Raw genomic sequence first — 22625 nt, forward strand, 5'->3', positions numbered from 1 at the left:
GACATGCTAATTAGCCACCCAGCTGCCTAGTGCCACATCCCATAATGGCTCTCGCCTCAGCGCCGGCTCCTCGGAGACCTCCTCCACTCGCCTATTGCTAATTTCTCAATTTGTTCGCCACATTTACGCTCTGGTTTTTAGCACGCTTAACCTTTAGCGTCCGCTAATGTGCACCTTTGTCAAACGCAGGCGGGCCAAAGTGATGCTTCCCTAATGATTCACTTAGAGTGCCCATTCTAATGAACAAACCCCAGCCTCAGCGGGGAATTGGATGATTATTATCATGTACATAAGGAATTGACAAAGTGAATGAATAATACGCTTTTGTGAGGCCTGCTAAGGTATTTAGCAGCTTTTGTTTGTGCTTAGAACTTCCATCCGCCGCCTCGGGCAAAGAAGACACTTTGTTCTGCGCAGGACCGGCGCACGGGGAGGCCCAGGCGAGCGTCGAGGGAGTTCGCTCGCTCGCTCGCTCGCTCCCCCCCCCCCCCCCCTGTCTTCAACGCAATTGCTGGAGGAAAACCAAAGCTCGGCGCCGTTTCCCCTCTTGTTTGCTGGCACGCAGAGGGTGTTTATCTAGAAAAGAATAACTTGTTTTATTCATGTCGACGTTGGAACGCGCTGCGGCCTCCTGAGAGTGAGCGAGAGAGCGAGAGAGGGGGTTGATGGGGATTCGGGGATGAAGCGCAGTTGCTTTTTATCACAAAACTCGAGCGTACGTGCTGGCATAGTGGCGTGTGCGAAAGCCTCCAGCGTCGAGTCTGGTGGCGACTTTTGCAACCCGTGTTGTTGTCCTATTTGATGAATAGTCCATAGGCGATTTGAAAGAAGCACCTTACTAGAGTGGGAGAAATAATGATCAACCAATTACCAATATTCTTGATCTCAACTGGTTGTGTCTATAAAGCACATTTCTAGAAGGTAAAAAAAAAAAAAAATATCTGCACATCAATGCCCCTGGTATTTTTATTTTGAAGTCATTCACAACATAACAGCCGTCTTGACTTCTCGACTGTAGGCCGTTTTTATTGCCGTCACAATTTTGTTGCCATCGAGATCAATAGGTCGTCATCCTGAAATCAATATCGCCAATTAAGGAGGCTAAAATTAATATATAATTCCGCTGACGTTGTATTACACGGTCTCTGTTGCCAGCGTTTAGCGGCGGTTCCAGCCCCTAAGCTAGTGCCAAATGAAGATCAGCGAGAGCCGTCAGATTACTTAGGAAAGGATGTCCCAAAAGAAATATCTGCTAGCTGAAGCCCTACTCAGAAATTTGGTCCAGAAAAAAAGCAAAAAGTAGCCTAACATTGCATTTATTGTGATTGTTTATTTTAGAAAGCAAGCTCCTCAAACGACGTACTTTAGGATTGATCATTAAGAGCGGCTCAAGTGTGAAACCTGGCACGCTTCCTTCCCAGCGAGCGCCTGTGGTATTTAATCCTCGACAATTAAAATATTAATCAGCGGACCATTAATTAAGACGCGTAAGTGCTCGTCGCGGTTTTATTAGTGGCACCATTTGGCCGTCTTGAAGTGACAACCCAAGTGGGGCCACTCTTGGAGAAAAAGACGATAATTGGCTTTGGCAATTCCATTTCCACCGGCGCAACATCCTCTCACCCGCGCCCACGCCGACCCATCAATAATTGATCTAATTACTGATATAGTGGCATGAGTCACTCCCTATTCAGGAGACAAACATGATTATTTAATAATAATAAGGCTTCCAAACATATGCAACGTCTCCTGACCTGCCTACTTGACTCAATTTTTAATGATGCGTTAATACAAAGAGCTCGAGGAAAAAAAACACAAAAAACAGCACAACAAAGAGATCCACTAGTGACCTTGGCTTGCTTCATACGTATCAATTTAATAATAATAACCTGCAGCGCACATGTGACGTTTGGTCAAGATTTGACCCAAGTCAAATGCTGAATTACGAGACATTTTTGTTTTGTGGCAAGTCGTCCAGCTTTGCCCGCATGCAAAAATGTTCATTATTTTTTTAGTTTGATCAAATTGGTCAAAATTCTGACAACATCTCTCAGGTGCTTGCAAACCCGAAAAGAGCCGAAAGAGTCACAAACAAACCCCTCCCCTCATAGGTCAGACTTCCCGTGTCTTTCCAGGCATAACCCCTTGAGACTTTTTTTGTGGGTCGACTCGTGTTAGACATGCCTCCCAAATTTCACGTTGATAAGTTAAACTGGCTTCGGGGGTCGAATTTAGAAAAAAAGGACTCTGGGTTGGTGGGTGGGCAGCCACCAAAACAGAGGGAGGCTTGTAGTTGGCTTTGGGGGCAGAGTCGGTCGGGGGGGTGATCTGAACACTATCCACATCCCATAATGATCCCAATAATGACCCCCGACAACACACGCCGACATAAAAAATAGTGTGCAAGTGTGTGAGTGAACGCGCGTGTGTGTGTGTGTGTGTGTGTGGTTGGGATTATGAGGCGCAGTAAAACACGGAGAAACTCAGTGAATATGCTGGAGGTAAATGAAGTCCCAAGGGTGTAATATTCACCTCGCCGTAATAATTCTGCCTCTGTCAAAAGCCAGCCAGCTTTGCTCTAAGTGTGTACACTGTGTGTGTGCGTGTGTGTGTGTGTATGCTCTGGAACTACACACACATACACACACATACATACACATACACACACATACATACACATTCATCTTCTCTCACTAGTTCTTTTCCCTCTCGGTGGCGACAACTGCGAGCAGTGCCTCAGCGGGAGAAAGTTGTGGTACGTTGTGTGTTTGCGTGTGCGCAAACCACAAGTTGACTTGGCCGGCCGCGAATGAGCGTGGAAAGGCGTCTATTTCCATCTCCTCGGATGACTGAGGACGGTTCGGGGAAAAAGGAAAGAGGCTGCCCACTGAGGGATACGCTGGCTTGCGTTCTGGGGCTTCGGGGCGCCAAAGCGCGCTGATCGGAAGGACAGATCCATTAAATGTGTGTGTGCGTGCGTGCGTGCAAAAATGTCTCACGCGTGCACACACGCGCCAGCCATTTTTGCGTGTGCCCGCGCCAGTCATTTTTGTGTCTCCCGAGCAGCCAGACGCAATGGATGGCGCTCATTAGCCCCGTGTTAGCCTTGCTAGGTGCAAAATGCCCCGTGGCAATGAGGTCATCGCCAAGGTCGCGACTTGATTACATGCTAATGCACTGATGTGCTGATGTGCGTACCCACACGTGCACGCATAGACTTTTTTTTTATTATTGCTACATGATGACTGAAAAAAAAATCCAAGCAAAAAAATATCGGATTTCTTTTGAAGCAATTAGTTAGTTAAAATTTTTGAAGTGCAGTTCGTAATGAATTTCTGTATTTCCGACAAAACCAAATTCCATGATTTTTCATACAAAACCAAATTGTACAACCTTTGAACTTGAATTTTTTTAGCTAACTATCACAATGACTGAATTGTACAACCTTTGCGCTTCACATGAAATTTTTGTGGGAGAAAGCATGACTTTTTTTATTGACAGAATTTTCCCGTATCGTTGCATCAAATTCCAAATCTGGCAACCTCAAGCGCCTTCGATTTAACACTTCCCCTTCTTAATTTTGGGGGTGTCCTCTACTCGCACCACTAAACAAACTCACTTTGTTCCATAATCATGTATTAGTTTTTTTTTTTTTAATATAAATGACACTTCTTACCTCTAGGGGGAGCCCCGGAGCAATATTGCTAAATATTCAAAGTGACTGCTTCCAACAAGTCAGTCAGCCTTTTGTCATGAAAGATGTCCACATGAAGGCGGAAAAGAAAAGCCTGAGGGTTTCTTGTGTTCTCTGTCATCGACATTGATTTAGCACCCGAGATATTTTATTCCCCAAATCACATGATCGGTCGGCCTTTACTGAATATTAAAATCTGCTTTTATTGACGGATTTGCTTGATGTTTAAGAGTTTGTTTTAATTTTTAGTAAGTCAGGTTGTCTCTGAATCTTGCTTTGATTCATCTGCTCGGGAGTCATCACATGGGCAGCCATCGGGCTCCATTTAGCAGATAAGAAAATTGCATCTAATATCACCTGAATTGCATGCATTCATCTTGTGTGCAATTTCCATGGTGGACAATTGCCGTTTTACCTGCAAGCGTCACCCCAGGGCCCGAGTTCACCATTTCTGGCGCTACGCTGATAAGAAAAATTGTTCGAGAAGCGCAAATTGTAGCGACGTGGGGGGATTGTTTCGGTAAGCAGAAACAACCACTAGGGGCCAACACTGAGCTTGGAAAGTAGCATCTTTAAGTATTGAAATTGGAAACTTACAAGTGTAATACGAGATCAGAGTTTTGAATTGAATATTTTCAAAACATTTGTAGATCTTATTTAATGCACAAAAAAGCATCTCCAGGCGAGTGACTGCGCGCCACATCGCCGCACGGGCTTGAACCCAAAGCCCTCCAAGTGTACGGCAAAGCCCCCTTACGTGAAATTAGTCTCAGTGGGAAGGCAGGAGGCTTTTTCCTCATTCAGCCGCCTGGCCCCGCCCTCTCTCAAGGCTACTGTCACTTGCGTCAAGGTGTGCGCATGCAGCGTTAATTGCCTCAACGTGTGTGTGCGTGCGTGCGTGCCTGCGTGCAGCGGTCGCCGAGCTCAGGTGCACCTTTTGGCCGCTCCTTGCAAATGAGATGCAGAACCTCCTTTTCCGCAGATAATTGACCCTGGGGATCCGCCTTCCTTCCCTTGCTCGCCCCCTCCCTTCCCCCCCAGCCCGCTGCCGCTGATTGGTTGCAAGTCAGCAGGTTGGAGTCCGACCTTTGACCCGGCAGACTCTCGTTTCTAGTTCACACTGAAAGTCGCTCCACTTCCTCAAGCTGCGACACTTCTTCATGCCCGAACATCATATTGTTTGAAATGAAGTGGAAAAAAAAATGCCGATCTGCAACTTGGGTCAATTTGCAATTACATTTTTTCTTTAAAGCTGAGCCATGATTGGTTGTGAGCCAAGACCTGTGATGTCATTTGGATGGCAAGTGCCAAAATGGCTCCCCTTGAGATGTATACAGATGGCTCCAGTTTGCTGCTTAGCAAAAGCAACATGACTCAGAATGCTAAGTTTAGGCTAGTGGGGTCACATCCAACATATTACTGTCAAGAAAATTTTGGAGTTGACTTCCCCTTTAAGATTGCATCCGAGTGGTCAAAGACAGATCCATTTCCAATTCCTGCAAATCCAAAAAGGTTGATCAGTTTCAAAGATTGTCCTTGAAATCAACTGATATAACTTGAAAATGAGTTCCAAATGATTATATTGTGGTTACATTTGACACAATATCCCATCTTCACTGGAATTTGTAAGAGGTTGACTTTGTGTGAAGATTGTTTCCCCCCCCCCCCCCTCCCAGCGTTTTCTTTTTTTTTGTATGTGCGTAGGTGTTGAAAAAATGGCTAAACGCCTGATGTGGTGTAAGTGAAGAGTGGCCCATGCATCCATCCGCCAGCATGTTGATCCTCTTGTTTGTGTGTGAAGCTGCGTTCACGCTTGTCTGTTTGCACGTGTCTGATGTCAACTCAATATGTGTTCAATTGGCTCTCTCCCCCATTTTGGCGGGGAGGGAGGGCGGGAGGGAGGCCATCCAAGGCAGAAGGCGGCAGCGCTCGCTCGCTCGCATTGCATTTCATGCTTAATTCTGTGTCAATTAGCGGGCCCGTTACCTTCCCTCTAGCGAAAGGGAGCGGGAGAGAAAGACGGGCCCACAGAAACCCACGTTGGGGCTTTGACAGGCACGGCGTTCAATCATTTATCCCGAGGCCCCGGGGCCACAGAGTCCTGTCAACAAACATTCCATTGAAATCATATCAAGCCCCGTACTCTTTCCCTCTTCTTCGCCTGCCGCTTTATCGCTTTCATTCTTCACCCGACGCTTCCTCCCTCGGCGTGCGCCTCCTTCACCCACCTTCGCTCGGCTTTCGCCCCCCTCCCCCCCCTGTGAAAAGTAGTACAGGTATCACCACTCGATATCGCTCAGAGTGAAAAAAAGTGGAATTGAATATCTGTAATTATCAAAAGATAGACTATGCTAGCCATAATCTACATGCTAAACTAAGCCTGGGAAATAATTAAATTAAGATTATTTGTTATATTCTTGCAAGTAAAACAAGGCCAAATGTATGTTTTTTTTTCAATATTAATAATAATATTTCACCTATAATTAATTACATTATATTATTTACATTATAATTTAATACATTTATCATCCATTAAGTTATAATTAATGAATTAATTATTATGAAAAGTCAAAAAACCAAAGTGGTCATATTTTGTCAACAATTCGGTGACCGAGAAAAAAGAAAAAAGTTCTTCTCGAGCCCTGCATCATGACCTTGCGTCACAATTGTCTAATTTCAGCAAGACCGAAAACGGTGTGTTAAGTGTGCTACAGTTGTTGAATTTTGACGAAACCATCTCAGACACGATCCCCTCAAACACAAGGGGGTATACAAACAAATAAACAAACAAACAAACACACACGTAGGCGATGAGTAACATCTTTTGACCCAAATCTCTTCTCCAAAAGCTAGCAAGATGTGTTTGCGCATTAAATAGTTTTTGATATGCGATGAAGATGAAAGCAGTCTTTCATCACAGCGTGATCCACATTGCACACGTTGGAAGCTGCTGTCAGTTTCAGGAGCCGCTCTCCTCTTTTGCGCTAAATATCCGACGCACCATTACCGGCAATTCCAAATTAGAGCACATTATCACATCAGAAAAATGCTGATGCGGGATATGTTGCAGGTAAAGTGGATAAAGGCCAAATCTATGTTTTTATTTCCTCCTTTGTTTTGTTTTTTTTCTGGCCGTGTTGCGCCCGAGGCGCCAAACACTGATGCGTGCAGTATGAAACGGAAGCTGTATCTTCCGCTCGGTCCTCCGAGCGTCGGTCCTCCGAGCGTCGGTCCCGAGAGGAGCGCAACTCACCTGGGCCTCAACCTGATAAATAAATGTATCGGCTTAATTATTAAAGACAGCCCAAATGAAGATAGATGCCGCTTCTCAGGGACTTGTGTTGAGGTCCGACATCCACCGTGGTTGTTTGGAAAGTGGAATGACGTCAAAGATTTATTTAGATTATTTTAGATGTTTTTTTTATTTGATTTTTATTTTATCGTCTGCTGAAACGTAAATAAAAAAATAATAAAATAATAAATGACCCAGCATTCCCTCTTGGCATGCTCGCCGGCAATAAATGAAACAGCGCCCGCCGACAATTAGCACCGCGGTGACACTCCATTCATTCACATCCGACACTCGGTGACGGACGGAGGACGCCGGCCAAGGCCTGGCGTCCTCTTTGCCAAAACACGGCCAGCTTGCGAAATAAATACAATACGATCGACACGCTAAGCTCAGGGGACCCCTGTAATCCCCCTACCGCTGTATGCAGGTCAAATATATACAGCTAGCTTCTTTCCATTCAATAGCAAATCATTTGCTCAGAGCAATCAAACGGGAGATAAACAAAAAAGTCATCCATCCGGTCTAATCTCTCTGCGGAGCGGAGCCGAGCGCCAGGCTGGATCAATTAATTACCTCCTGCATGTTTGACTGGGGGGCATCGCTAATGATCTTGAAATATTCATTTGGTTTTTGTCCAGGGACTGACAACTTGTGTTGCTGTCAACCTGAATGCGGAGACAATATCCGGCGTTTTTAAACAACAGACGGGAGTAGCTTTTATTTTCTTTCTTGTGCTGAGTAAGCAGCCAGCCAGCCAGCCAGCCGCTCGCTCGCCCACCTGAGAACCGGAAAAGGGGCAGAGCAGAGACAGCACATATTCAAATATGCCCTTTGATCCAATTTGGGAAGGAAGGGCTGTCTTGCAATCAGGCTTCATTTGACAGAGTGGGCGCTTCAAACAAAACAATCATTGGAGAAGATATGTTGATGCTACACCACGAGGAGAATCTGCAGACATTTTCATTTATAAAAATGAAGGGAGTAAGGAGGAATATCACACAATCCGTAAGGCCTCCTTGACAGTAGTTGGGGCTATAGTGCAGAAGTCTGACATGTTGTTTAGTTAAATCAAATGTGGAAGTATTAGCTGTAGCGGTACCATGACGTGACTTCCCCTTTAAGGTTTTTTTTTTTTTTTTGTCGTTTACTTCAATAAAATGTGGAAGTACGAGTTGTAGCCGGACCGGGACATTGTTGACTTGACTTCCCCTTTAAGGTTTTGGCAGTGACAACACTCTTCTGTAATTTTAGCTTGCCCGATATTTCGCAAACATTTTGGGTGGAAAATCCGGAAAGAAGGAGTCGATAGGAAGGACACGGGCCGGCCGTGTTGTCGTTAATGCGGGAGGAAGTCGAAATGTTTTCAGGCAGCATTTGGAATCAACTTCTCCAACTTGCCCCGAGCGTCCTTGGCGGGGAACATATGAAAAGGTGTTTTTCTTTTTGGCGCTGGTGAAAAGGAGCATTGAAGGACCACCAGGTTTTTCTCAAGTTTTTTTTTATTTTTTTGGGCGATGCCTGTCATGAAGTGAGCGTCGGCGGGAGTGTATTGGGCTGCCAGCTGGCACGCGCGGGAAGCTCTCTCTCTCGCTCGCTCGCCCGCCCGCTCGCTCGCTCACACGTCCCCGAGATGAGCGAAGGGCCAGCTGGAACGGCGCCGAGCGCTTGAACAAACTCTGTGGGCCCGTCCTGTTACAAGTGACACAACACAAGGCTAATTGTGCATTAATCAGCGCCTTCACTTTGCTCATCCCGGGAGCGCATTCTGGCATTGCGCTCATTTGTGAGCATCTCCCGGGAGTCCACCTACCTTTTGGCTTCCACTTTGACTCGTGGCGTGCTTCTCCAAGTGTTTAAAACGCTAAAGAGCAATCGCGTATTATGCTGCAGGGAAAATATTTCTTTTATTCACGTCCTTCTTCTCCATTAAAATGGTTGGAGTCACCGTTAAGGCCGAATGTATCATATTGCCCCCTGGTGGTGATGGATGTTATCTCTTGTGTATTCCTACGTATGTTTACAGAAGTGGCGAGCATTTTATTGGAAGAGATTTTAAAGCCGTTAATATGAGTTTATTAATAGCTTATGTGTTTTTATTTAATATGGTACAATCCTATACGGTTTTCTTAAAAATGTCATGGTGGGAACGGATTAGTGGCCTTTCCATTGTAATGAATGGGAAATGTTGATTTGGGAGATCTGACTTGAGTACGTGCTGTGACAGTGAATTAAAAATCAAGGTAGCATTTTATTATTACGATGATGACGTCTCTGCGTCTCGGGGTGTCAATATTGAGGAAATGAAAACAAATCCCCAATTCCACCTTTTGGCAGAGGCCATCCGGGTTCCCCTCGGGGACATGCACGCGCCACGTCTGGCTCCTTCCTCCGCCGGGTCAACACTAGACGGAGCAGAGGGGGCGGCGGCGGGCGTGTGTGCACAGATGCTTCACAAGTCAACCTTTCAATTAGGCCTCCGAGTATAAATATCCGCGGCTGATTGGAATGTGCACAAAAGGGCCCCCCGGTCTTGGCCAGGTTCCAAGGGGTCCGGCGCTAGTTGGCTGGCTGGCTGGCTGGCTGGCTGACTGGCTGGCTGGCTGGCTGGCTGGCAGTCACTCTGGAAGCCGCCCATGGTGACTTTGTCAATGCTCGCACTTATTCCCAGCTCGCCTTTTTCCATCTCGTCACAGCTGAGGGTGCTTTGGTTGCGGGTTGAACTTTTTTTTTTTTTCTTCACATCCGCATTTCCAATTCTCCTTTCCAGCTTCTGTAGTTCAAACAAGCTCAAGCCAGAGCCACACAGTTGGTTGGTCGGCTACTAGATGTTTTGATTCCATGTTAGCATTAAACGAGCAGACACCACACCCTCAAAAATCATATGCCCTTTGTTACCATGCTCAGGCCTCCCCACCCCCGCAGACGTCCCAGGAAAGTACCCCCCCCCCCAAGTCTCCTCTGCATCGCCGTGGAATCAGCAGAGATTAAAAATTAGGGGATTAGGTTCCCCTGCTCGGCCTGTAATCCGAGCAAACAATGCACCCCGACACCGAGTGGCAGCTCCCGAGGCGTGGCTAAGTCCCCCGTGTCAGTTATTCCTTATGGAAGAGTTCTCTCGGAAAAAAAGACGCGTCCGCCACCTTCTTTCCTCGCCGTGTCCCAACCCCTCCCCTCCCTTTCTTTATGAGCTGCCCCTGTAATGAGATGGTACAGGGGGCGGGGCCTATCTGCTAATAGGGTCAATGGAATAAACTGTTTACTCGGAAGGGGGGCAAAGGGGGTGGTCAGTGTTGGCACAAAGTTGGCGGATAAACGTTGGTCTTGTCTGGTCCAAGTCTGGTTTTTAGGGACGGAAAATACAAGTTGGAACGCCCACTAGAAATTGCGCCATTTTTGTCATTATTCTGTGGTGGGGTACTTTTTTTTTTTTTATCTGAGACTTTATATTTTTGAAACTTTCTATTTTTTTAGGTGTGTTTTTGAAATTATATTTCAATATAGTACATTATATTTTATATATTTGTTCATCATAAATGGAAAAAAGGTATTATGATGCAAAGTCCGCATTGCGCAAAGGTCCCAAATTGTGCGTAGCCGCCGGTCACGGGGTTGCGAGGCTCCTCATTCGTTACTGCTTGCGTCTTTTATTATTTTCATGATTTTTATACCAGAGCAAACAACAATGTCAGGCAGTAATAATGAGTCCAATAACAGCCCGAGAGATGTAAGGCCCGACCGAATTAAGGCCCTCTTTTAAATATGTCAGTGTCGGGCGTCGAGCTATGCACTCTTTTAATTTCATTGCTCTGTCAGCGTTTATTAAAACCCATTCGTCACAAGCTTAGAGAGGGGGGGACGGAGAAATTGAGAAGGAAAACAGTGAGAGGAACGCAGAAGACACAAATGAGAGGGACGTCGTTGGCCAGACAAAGAAAGATGACTTTCTTGGGACAGATAACGGCGTTGTCATATTTTCCGAGGGGGCAGGTGGCGCTCGCGCTTCCACGTCACCTTGGGGAGTCTTTTAGGTTGAAGATGAGAGCGGGGGGGTGCTCAGTGGGAGTGATAAATGAGGAACCCCCACCCCACCCGGAGCCACCTTGGTGCCCATTTGTAAGTGTCCTGGGAGGGGCCGTCAGCCTCATTTTGTTGAAGGGAAGCCCGAGATGGAAAAGGTGTCATATCCAAAGATTTCTTTTATTGATGGTGATCATCATGGAAATGAATGGAGGATGTCTTCCAGCTCACGCGATGAGGGATCAGATAATCGTTGTGAAATTAAGTGTTGGACTTCCGGGAAGGAAGGATCGTTGTTACGACAGACTCGTTCTTTCACTTGTTTTATTTGACTTGAAAAGATTTCTTTTTAATTGCCTTGTATAAGTTATGGTTCATATTCATGGTGGGAAAAAAAGTTTTGAAATGATTGTTCTTGCTCTCGTTTTTTAACCCCCCCCCCAAAAAAAAACGCATTTGAATTGGGGTGTGTAGACTTTTTATATCAACTGTATTTCATTCTACCAGTGTATTTTGGTTTCCAAATGCTTCTGCACCTGCAGATTTGCATACTTATTTCTATATTTTTTAATATATTTTGTTTTTGGGGAGCCAACCATATCTTTCTGTGGAGAACGCTTAATTGTGCTTTGTCAGCATTTTTCCTGAGAATGTTTTGGCTGCCTATCACTGTACTTTCATCACTTAAAAGACGCAATATTAGTGTTAAAAAAGTGCAAAATTGGTCCTATCAATCAAATTTGTAGCTCTTTCAGATGCCGTAATGTTAACATATTTTTTTTTATTTTTCCTTTTCTTGTTATTTATCACTGCAAGTCTTTTGCACGTGAATATCACGCCCTCAAGTATCTTGTAGTGAGACGGCATCAAAGTAGCCTCCGCGTTAGCACCGCCGCCTCGATCCCACGCAGTGCCCCGCCCCGTCCCGTACAGTACCTACAGTGCGATCAAAAGGAAATTAAATGATTTATTATAGCTTTCCCGCCCGTGCCGCAAAGTCAAAACATGAAAAATGAAAGAGAAGAAAAGGCTTTGAGAAACACTTGTTCAATGCGTTTTACCCTTTACAACTGAATAGTGCATGATGGAGAGAGAGAGCGAGAGAGAGAGAGAGAGACAGAAAATATAAAAAATATAAAATCAAGTGTGACAACATATGAATTTCAAATTTCTCGGGCGACATCAAAGCGCGCCATACGGGGCGGGGCGGGGCGTCTCTCCCTCCGACAAGGACACTTTCAGATTTTTAATTCCGTCCTCTGATTGTATCGCCGGGGCCCTTAACGAAGCGCCGAGGAGACCCCCGAAAGCGGCGACTGGCATCCGGCGGACAGAGATAGAGCGGTTGGGAAAAAAAGGAAAGAGAGAGAGAGAGAGAGAGAGAGAGAGAGAGGATGTGAGATCAGAGGGAGGGGGCTGCTGGAGGAGCAGAGAAGAAAGGAGAGGAGAGGATGGTCCAAACAGCGGCGGCGGCCGTACTCTTTGTTGTCGAAGCCATCAGAGCGTTGCTTTCATCACGCCGAGATGCAGACGAGGCAAGAGTGGCACGCCAAGGCCAAGGCGCCTTCCTCCAAGGACTCGTCGGGCGGGGTTAACCTCGTGGATAAAGTCGTGTCGCTGATGGCTCCACGCTTTTGGGACTTTTCAAACACGAGCCGCTCGGAGCTCCACTTTGCTTGATTTTACAGTCCTCATTAAATGACGTGTAATTGCCCGCCAGCGTTCTCGGCGGGAGGCCGCCGAGCCCTCTGGCAAGGCTTCTCCTCTGGCAATGCTGGGTGCCAGCCAGGGGTCTCCCAAGCCCAAAGGCCTCCAAGGTGGGCGCTCCCCCCCAGAGGCCCCTTTTGGAAGCGGATGCCGAGTTCCGGGGGGGGCAAGCGGAAAAGAGTGGAAAGGTCATACGAGCGGCGTGTACCTCAGAGAGGAGGAGACGCCCTCGTAAGAGTCGCCTAGCAACCAGACACTGAAATTAACACTAATTTGCCTTTTCACCCTGACAACACAAAAACGCTGATTGCACCACTACAGTAAACAAACTTCACTTGGAATTACGATCAGAGTCTTGTTCTCGGCTTGTCGCGCGAAAAGATCATTTTAGCTGCGGTAAATTGCTTCCAAGAAACATGGATCACACAGTAAAATTGACCTTTCAACGCATACATATATTAAAAAAAAAATTGAATGTTTACATTCAGACACACAATGGTGCCTTGACAATGTTTTAAGCTGGAACCAATGAATGGCATTTCGATTCATTTCAATGGAGAAAGATGATTTGAGATACGACTTGCGTGTTCACGGAACAAATTGAACTTCAATTCATGTGCTAGGTTTGGTAGTGATTCTATTTTGATCATTTTCATTTGACCGACGTTAGCCGTGTCCCATAACTTATGCATTTCTAGTTGTGACCTTTCATCACATAGTGGCACTTGACTTTGGAGTCAGCCAGCCAGCACCCCTCCTCAAGTATCTCCACTTGCTTTTTCAAGTGATCTATCAATAAAATGGATTGAAATGAGTCCAATTTGATCGGAACTAGGAAAAGACAGACAGACAGACAGACGGACTGGAGGCCCCTCCCTAACACGGCAAAGCAGCTGAGAGCCGTGCAGCCACAATGGCCCTTTAGGGCGAGACGGTCCTAATCCGTCCCCCCGTCACCCCCGTCCGTCCTACTGCGTCGGTGAAAGGGGGCCTGTCAATCATAGCGCGGCACCCTCGGGTCCCCGAGATGGACGTGCTCAGATTTGAGGATTTACTGTACCCCCTCTTTTTTTTTTTTTTTTTTTTTTCCCCGCCCGGGCTTATTAAAAAGCTCCTCGCAGATGCTGAGAGACAAGCGCACGCCCCGACGTTTAACATGCGTGTCGTCTGCGTGTTGGCCATGAAAAACACGCGTGTACACTCTTCTGAATGATACATTTTTTGTACCCCTCTATTTTTCAATTTACACTGCTTATGCATTTAATAATCGACAATTCCATTTGGTTTGACAATATCCTGCAATGTATTAAAAAAATTATCAAATTAATTTTAATTATTATTTTTTTTAATTTACCTGACTCACACAGAGAAATAAGTCCAATCAGACTGAAGCCCATTCAAAATATTTTTATTTTTACTTTTACTCTTCATAACATTGGGGGGGGGGGGGGGGAATCAGAATACATTAACAAACAGTGACGACATGGATTTAAAGTGAGTGCCATCTTTACTCACAAATTAATGAGGAAGACTGGAGAGGGATGGAAGAGGAGGACTTTGGATAGATTTCATACGGCTGCGCGCACACAAGCACACGTACACACACACACACACTCACACACATGCCGTTATGCCTAAGCTGTGAAGGCAAACACACTCTGACCTACACAGAGTAAACACTTATTTAGAGGTGTCAGACGCCGTGTGTAATATCCTCTGGCACAGTAGCTGAGTGTGCGTGTGCGTGCATGTGTGTGTTGGTGGGTGTGCGTCTGTTAGCCGTCAGCTGAGCCGTTCACTGTCCGTCTCAGCTCGGTGACGGTGATCAAATGTAACAGACAGCGAGGACTCGAGCGCACTTTCTGCCTCAGAGACACTGGCCGAGGGTGGGGGGGGCGAGGGCTCGGCTACGTTGAAGAGCGAGCCCTCCGGCCACCATTATCTCCTCGGTGCCTGACTGTGTGTGTCCGTGCCAGTGTGACAAACTACTGTTTACTCACAAATGTGTGTTTGTTTGCTCGTGTGTGTGTGTCAGTATAATCGTCATCACGCTCACGAAAGTTGGCGGAGGCAAAAGTCGCGTCAGTGCAATGCCTGGAAGAGGCCTGTGAGTCAGAGCTCGCCACGCACAACTTTCCGGACGGCTCGGTGAGGAATTGGGGCCGGATGCACACTGGGGTGACGGTCGCCTGTCAATCACAAAGCACAAACAGACAAATAACTCTTTTTGGACAATCGAGGCTTGACGAAAGATAATAATCATCATCGTCATCATAATAGAATAAAAGATAATAATAGAAATGTATTTTCGATTTTTTTCTCGATAAGACAAAAAATGCCAAAAATCAAGCAGCTCCTGTGTCTTCTATCGTCTTCTATGGTTTAGCAAATATCACCAGAACAACAGACGAATTGCGACAACACATCAAGGCCTTTGGAAAATGATGACGATTGATAAAGGAAATTAAATGCGCGGCAAGAATCCAAACTAGAGGAAAAAATGTATAAAGTGACAACAGACTGAAATTTTTTTGACCCTGAAGCGAGTGTGTGTGTGTGTGTGTGTGTGCGTGCGTGCACTTTATCTGCCCCATCCTCATTTTGTGCTTTTTGCCCCCCCCAAATACTCACCCCCTCCTCTCCCCTCCCTCATACATTGCGCCTTTTAATGGTAAATCAACAAAGGGCTCACATGAAAGAAAGGCGAGCTCTCCGTTTTTTTTTTAGCGGGCGAATTATTCATCAGCGCCAGGCGCGCGTTGGCACTGCGGGCAAAAATCCTCCAGCGGCGGGCGCTCCCGTTTTAATTGCCAGAAAATGACTGTAAATGATACAGAGAGAAGGCCGAGGAGGGGCAAAATGTGAGGTGGAAAGAACAAGGAAAAGACGGAGGCCCCCACCCAAAAAAAAAAGATTAAAAAAAAAAGTGGCAATCACAAGTGAAGTGCCTCTCCACCCCAAGCAGCCCCCCCAAAAAGACAGATAGTGGCGGGAGGGCCAGTCGGGGGGGCACCATAAAAAAAAAAAAAAAAAAAAGTGGTGGGATTAGGTCTGAGAGACAGTTTACTACGCTCTTTTTGTGCGGCCAACCTGCAGGATTAGAGATAACAAATGTTAGCCGAGGACGGGCACCTGCTGTGAGCTGAAGGAAGGGCAGAGGAAGGGAGGGAGGGAGGGGGGGAGCAAAGGGGAGAGGGGGGGCAAGAGGAGCCGGCCCGCTAAAACAGCAGGGTAAAGCAATAGTGGGGTGCCGGGCGGGCGGGCGGGCGTGCGGGCAGGCGGGGACAAAGGAGGCGGAGCTGGCGCACAATAAATCTCGTCTGGTGAGATTGCTGCAGTTTGTAGCCAAGTGGCTCATCTGACTAGTGTGCTCAAAAATATCATTTGAATGTTTTCGGCATCTTTACTAGCGACATTGGAAATCGACTTGATTGGAGTAAAAAAATAAATAAAAATAAATAAATAAACTGCTTTGGATTTAACCGCAGCCCATTTAGGCGGCGCAAAATTTTAATTTTGTCTATTTGTTTTAGTAAAGTTGTCGATTTTTTTTTTTTCCCCATGTGCCGTTTTGTATCCCCAGCAGCCCGTCAAGGCAGCCAACAATTTGGTTCTGAATTTGTTTGCGGTCCTCTGCGTGTTGCTGCCAAGTCGTGCAAATTTGAGACTTTAGTGATTCTTATTCAACAACTACAAAAAAAAAAAAAAAGCATAAATGAATTTATCATACCTGTCACTGGCGCTAATGTGTTCCTCTCCACTTTTTGACCTGGACAGACAGGATCTCGCCGCCTGCTTGGGCTCAGGAAGCACTCAGACTGGTCGGTCCTCCACGAAAAGCCTGTCTGGAGCCCCCGCACGGATGACCTGCGCACACACACCAACACACACACGAACGCGGAGGTCCGACCCCAAGGTGAGCTGCACGGTGAGGTCAGATGTGTGGGGGTGGGGGGGCACTTGGACAAAAGGTCGTAACCTCAGCCTTGTTGCCCGTACTTCAAACCTGACTGCTTTCACCTCCTCATTAGCATTCCGTCCCGAGTTTGACCTTTTATTTTGAGAATTGATAGCTCCAACGGTCAGCAATAAGAAAAAGCGCTCATAACATAGCACGCAAACCACGTATGTTTCCCGCCGTAACAGTTTCATCACACAAGTTTAGAGGGGGATGATATTAACAAAATGAAAAAAAAAATCTTAAAAACAAAAGCTAACTACGGGGGCCGCTAAACGAAGCATAAAGACCCCGAGTGACCGAGGGGAATTATTTGGCTCCATTAAGCAGGCATTAACATGAATTACTATCTAATTAAAATTAAACAGCTCATTAATAACTTTGCGGCAGGGGCCTTAGTGTGGAAGTCCTCTCCAGCGTGTGTGTGTGTGTGTGTTATGTTATGTTGTGTGGCGAGCCAAGAGAGCAATCAAGTGGGATAAAAGCCAGCAGCTGCTCCGCCGCAAAGGGGCCGCTCACCTGGGCGCACATGGCTAGGCTAACTCGGGAAAAGTTTTCAACCCAAAACATACAAAATGGCAAGCCGTGTATCTGCCACGGATGGGCGCAGTGGCGGCACGCACCATACGTGATGGGTGTCCACTCGCTGTTGGGGTTCTCCACTTGACACTAGATCAGCTTGGCAGGGTCTGTCAGCAACAGCGACAGCGACAGACATGTCCAATGTTGAATGAAGATGACAAGAAAAAAAAAGATTGTCCTGGCTAAAGGCCAATGTCTACATGAGAGACTATACTCAACAACCAGGACCAAACCTGAGTTCTGATAGTAGACAGTCCCAATATTTACGAGATATTCAGTTGTTTTTTTTTTTATTATTTATTCATTTATTTATTTTTATTTAAAAAAAATTGAACATCCAATTTTTTGTTGTCCTATTGACTGCCTATCTAGGCACTTGATTTTAGCTCTATTCGCAAACTAACTTGATTTAGTAAGTACTAAATAAAGCCGGCGAAGAAATAAGAAAAAAAGATGGCTGTTAAGTTTGGTCTCAAGTGTTTGACATCCACGCACGCACGCAGACATGTCTTTCCACTTCTTTGGCCAAGAGCTATTTACCTCTCTATCAGTGCTCTTCTCTATAAGTAGAGACCCAATCCATATTCACCGGCCTGAAATTCCTCTGCTTATCTTCAGCCGACCCTTAAAAAAAAAAAAAACTCTGCATGTTCTTCTCCACACACACACACACACACATACATAAACATGTCTTTATGGAAGCAAGAGACGAGTACGTTGGGCCAGGAGGGGGTCGGGGATAAGAATCACCTTGAATTGAAAGTAGAAGATTGAGCCTCCTCGGCACAGAGAGGACGGACATGCAGGCTTCGTGGCGTCACAGGTGGACCAGGAAGGCTTCGGGGAGGCGCCCGTGTACTCTGATGGGACAAAGTTGCTGGATTTAGAGAGTGTGGAGAGATGCTTTGGAGGAATTTGGTGACTGTCGTAGGATTTTGGATGAATAATAAAAAGATAAGCATTTTGAAAAGTTAGGAGGCTGTGCACACTTGTGCAACCACATTATCATAGTTGTTTGTTTTGTTGTTTAGCGATTTTTTTAAAATTTCATTTGACTTATAAAGGTTTAGAAATAATTGATTTTAACCTAGCGTTTGAATGGGGTGTGTAGACTTTTCACATCCACTGTAGGTTGTTGGGTGCTGCTGTTTTGGTCAGCAACAGTATTTGTAATATAGGCGGAGGTGACAGAGGTGGCTATTTCCAACATACTGGTTTCTGGTGGATTTGGGTGGGTGGCAATTTTGAGTAGGGGAGTCGCAGACATTAGCATTCAGAGTGGAAGTCGAGGAATGGGGGGGGGGGGGGGGGGGGCTCTAAGAGTTGGTTGATGAAGGGGAGGGGGAGGGCGGGCATGTTAGTCATCACGGGTGCCCGTTCAATTGCAAGCCGGCAGCCTCCTTGTTTGGCGCTTCAAGTTGGGAACTCTGACGACTAATTGCGCGCCGGTGCCTGGCATGAATATTCATGGTGGTATGTTCAGACCCCGTCTAATTAGTGGAGAGTTAGAGGAAGAAACTCACACCTTGCATACTCACCGCGACGGAAGTACACACAGCCCAGCACCACCCACAACGCTCCCCCTTCTTCAGCCCTCCAGGGAATGCTGGCAGAGTAGCCGGAGTTCATTAGTCAAAAAAAAAAAGAAACAAGCGAGAAAAGTTACCTGAAAAGCGCATATTTGGTCTTCAGAAAAATGGACTTTTTTTCTGCATATTTAGGGGCCTATTATGGATGTCTATCAAAGAACAAGCGCACACACACAATTATCTATTGGAGGATTTCAAAAATGTAAACACAGAAAGGAAAGTGATTTGGGAGGGGGTGAGCAATTCACTTTAAATATCTTATGAGATTCTTTCAACAAAAGTGAGACTTTAAACTTACCTGTGGAAAGCTATTTTTAATCTTCTAGTTGCTGCTAGGAGTTATTACAGCCTTGACTTAAGTTTAATTCATTGAAAAGTAAAACAAAATTAAATATTGAATTGATTAAAAACAAAAACACACCAGTGTAGTGATTAAAAACAAAAATAGTATTAACTAAATAGAATCTAAAAAATGAAACCCATTGAGCTTGCCCTTCTTCTGGTGTGTGTGCCTTGTCCTCCAGAGGGCAGCATATAAAACACTCATAAGAAATGAAGACGAGTTTCACTACGAAGTGACTCAGTAAGTGGCTGTAATCATTCTAAAGACAGGTGGGACAAAAATAACCAAAGTTTGGTTGAATAAATAAATAAATAAATAAATAAATAAATAAATTGCTTTGTACAAAATGACCTAGAAAGTTGGGTCAAATTGACCCAGGTAGGGAGCAGGTCTGTTTTTGACCCAAATTCGGTTATTATTTCACTCAACAGTGAGTCCTTTTCACGGAGGAAAAGGGAAAATATGGCTGTGACTCACATTGCCTGTCTACATGTGTTGCTTCATCATTGGCGTTCACACTGATGGAAATTTGCATGAGCATTAATCCAGCTGATTTTTGTCAATTCTTGTCTATGTTATGGTTAAATAATTGTATTTTCTGCTTGCTGCCACCATAATGAGTCCGAATCAAATTTTTGCTCACAACTCAAGATGGAAATTTCAGCCATGCGACTGGAAAGAAATCATCTTTGAGGGTGGAGGACACTGCCTGCTTGCCCTCCCCTCCCCTCCCTTCTTTGCTCACATCCTGCATGTTGACCTGATGTCAAGTCATGTCATGCAAGAAACTATAAATTGACACTATGGAGAATTTGGCCCAACAAAGAAGAGCTTCATATTGTCGTGGGGAGGGGGGGGGTCGCTCGTCACCCCCCCATCCCACCACCCTTCTACTTCTCCTGCTCATCATCTCCCAGATTCATCCTCATCTGCGCCGTCATTCACTTGTGTGAGCTCCCTTTCACGGCGCGCACCATGGAGACGTGCTTGGCCACGGCAAAAATGCACCGGGGGGGGGGGTTTAGGGGCCACCATTCCTCCACAAAAACACCCCCATCTCCTCACCTCGCCCCCCCCTCTGCTGAGCATCTGGATGTGGCTTTTCCTTCCACACACAAGAGTGACTGTGCGGTGTGCTTTTTATAGACGGGGGGGACAAATGAGCCCCCCCCCCCCCTAGAAAAAACACATATGCACCAAAAAAAATTATATAGTTCTAAAAAGCTGTGAAACTTTCAAAGTAAAATAAGAGTTAAAACCAAAATAAAATGTCTAATACAAGAGGCTGTGGAGAGACCTGATGTGAGTCGTGGTTTTGAAATAAAACCAATTTCTAACCTGTTAAACCTGCCGAATGAGTCAAAGTGGAGTTTAAAAAGTATAGCGTTTATTGTTAACACGCAAACAGTAAAAAAAACATTGGACTGTGGAAGAAGATTTTAAAGAATGGATAGATGGATTTTTTTTTTTCTCTTATGTGTATACAATCCATTTAGTTTAACATTAGAAAAACATGCACTGCACTTTAAGTCCATGTAAATGGCAAAATGAGAAGATGGTCATAAATCCCACGCCTTTTACCAGATCATAAACTCATCATGCAAATGGCATGCAAGAGTGTCACTGTTAAAAAAAGAATTTGTAAAAATAGTTTTATCCTGGTACCTCATTTTTCATTCGTTTTACCTAACACACGAAATCAAAACACAGTCACGAAAATACTTCAATTAAAAAATGAGTCAAAGCCATGAGAACATCTGACACGTAACTTTTCAATTCATTTTGCAAATGCTAAAAAAAATAGCTCTCACCCAAGAATAGATTGTCATAAATCACTCTTTTCACCGGAAAGACGTGGCCATAAATCACGCTTTTCGCCAAATGATGACGAGATAAGCACTCCCCTACAAAAAAAAATTCAAACTCATCCTTGTGGTTTGGAAGTTTGCATATTCAAGTGTCCCGTGCATGCAAATGTCATCAATTGACCCTCAAGCGTGCGGTCAGGAAATACGGGGTGGCCATAAACCACGCCTTTCGCAAGACCATGACAACCAACACCTGTGACCGTACCCCCCCCCCCCCCCCCACACACACACACACACACACACACTCCCACTCCCCCTTCTTTCCCAGCACATATCAACACACCACACTCAGCCTTACCTGTCAAGGTCCCAAAAAAAAAAAAAAAAGCATACGCCGCAACACTGCTGTAAACAAATCGACAACAAGAGAAGGTTGATGATGAAGAAGAAAAAAAGGATGGAAATGGCAGCACTTAGGCATCCGGAAGGTGGAGCGGCGCAAGGAGGGGAACGTGCGTGCGGCCCATTGCCCACTTTTAAGGCGAATGCAACGCCAGAGATGTAAGATTTGTTTAAAGCCTCGCATTTCCATTTAAGAACGTGATTGTGTTTGCAAAAGATCCCTTTCAATCTTTGCACCCCCCCACCACCACCTCTAGCAGCCCCTCACTCGCTCTCTCTCACTCGCTCGCTCGCTCTCTCTGTGTATGTGTGTGTGTGTGTGTACCCCCTCAGCGTCTCAGAGGCTGCTTTGCAATTCATAGAATTGGTAATTTGCTATTGGGACAAAACGTGAAGGGAAAAATAATCAGATCAAGCAGGGGAAGGAGAGGAGAGGTGCGTGTGTGTGTGTGTGTGCATGCGCATGCATGGGCAGGCGTGTGTGTGTTGGGTGTGTGCGCATTGTGGGAAAGATGGCTGTGTGTGTAGGTGCGTCGACGCAGGATGCAAAAACACACAACAAACCTAAAATGTTAAATGTATAGAAAGCAACATCAGAGAAAATAGCATGCTTTCATTTTTGTGTTCATGTTGAAGTACAGTGGCTGTTGAGATGACTTAATACAAAAAAAAAAAAAAAAAACACGAGACAGATATTACAAATGAAGGCCTTGAGTGATCTATAACGGTCAGAATATTAGGATCAGCAGCAGCATCGCCCCCCCTCGCAAAAAAAGGGGGGATGGACAGATGGATGAAAAAAGGTATCAAAGGTATCAAATCAGAAAAAATGAATGTAATAACAAAGTGGGGACTTTAAAGAAGAAGCAACACGCACTGATATGAGAGAAATGTGCGTGCGTGCGTGCGAGCGCGCGCGCGCTCGCATGTGTCCCCCTCTGTTTCATATCTGTTTTATTTAATTGTAGTTCTAAGAAGCCTTCCACGTGGCTTTGATGAGAATAAATATCAAATGAAGGGATTATTCTCGACTCTTAAGCGTGACACAAACAAGCCTTGTTAGACTATTGAGGAATGGAATACACTTGCTCAAAAAAATGTGCAATGTGGCATTTTAATCAACTCGCTAAGGTGCATGTCATGTTATTGTAGCGTACATAAAGCATCCGGGCTGCTCCCTGTACGGGTATTATTATTAAAATTAGTGTAGTAAAAAAAAAAAAGAAAAAGAAA

The 22625-nt window shown here is 45.4% G+C and overlaps 1 protein-coding gene and 1 long non-coding RNA gene across 12 annotated transcripts in view; one reads left to right on the forward strand and one right to left on the reverse strand.

Annotated features, from left to right (window-relative positions):
• c9h8orf76 (chromosome 9 C8orf76 homolog) overlaps nucleotides 1–22625 on the forward strand; it is a 160583-nt gene that overhangs the window by 119531 nt on the left and 18427 nt on the right. For both annotated transcript variants that reach the window (XM_049730389.2, XM_049730390.2), the window contains exon 13: nucleotides 16488–16626. The gene's annotated coding sequence lies outside the window, so the exon portion shown is untranslated. The remainder of the gene's footprint in view (nucleotides 1–16487; nucleotides 16627–22625) is intronic.
• LOC125975183 (uncharacterized) lies at nucleotides 14103–22283 on the reverse strand. Of its 10 annotated transcripts, none has more exons than XR_007483891.2 (6): nucleotides 21349–22283; nucleotides 18789–18856; nucleotides 18001–18110; nucleotides 17791–17902; nucleotides 16441–17357; nucleotides 14103–14899 (listed from the first exon to the last, which is right to left on the reverse strand). It is a non-coding gene; the product is annotated as an uncharacterized lncRNA (long non-coding RNA). The 10 variants fall into 10 exon arrangements; XR_007483895.2 differs by having other exon boundaries at nucleotides 18776–18856; XR_007483894.2 differs by lacking the exon at nucleotides 21349–22283 and adding an exon at nucleotides 20994–21261.

This window comes from Syngnathus scovelli, chromosome 9, assembly GCF_024217435.2.
Source record: "Syngnathus scovelli strain Florida chromosome 9, RoL_Ssco_1.2, whole genome shotgun sequence".
Lineage (NCBI taxonomy): Eukaryota > Metazoa > Chordata > Actinopteri > Syngnathiformes > Syngnathidae > Syngnathus > Syngnathus scovelli.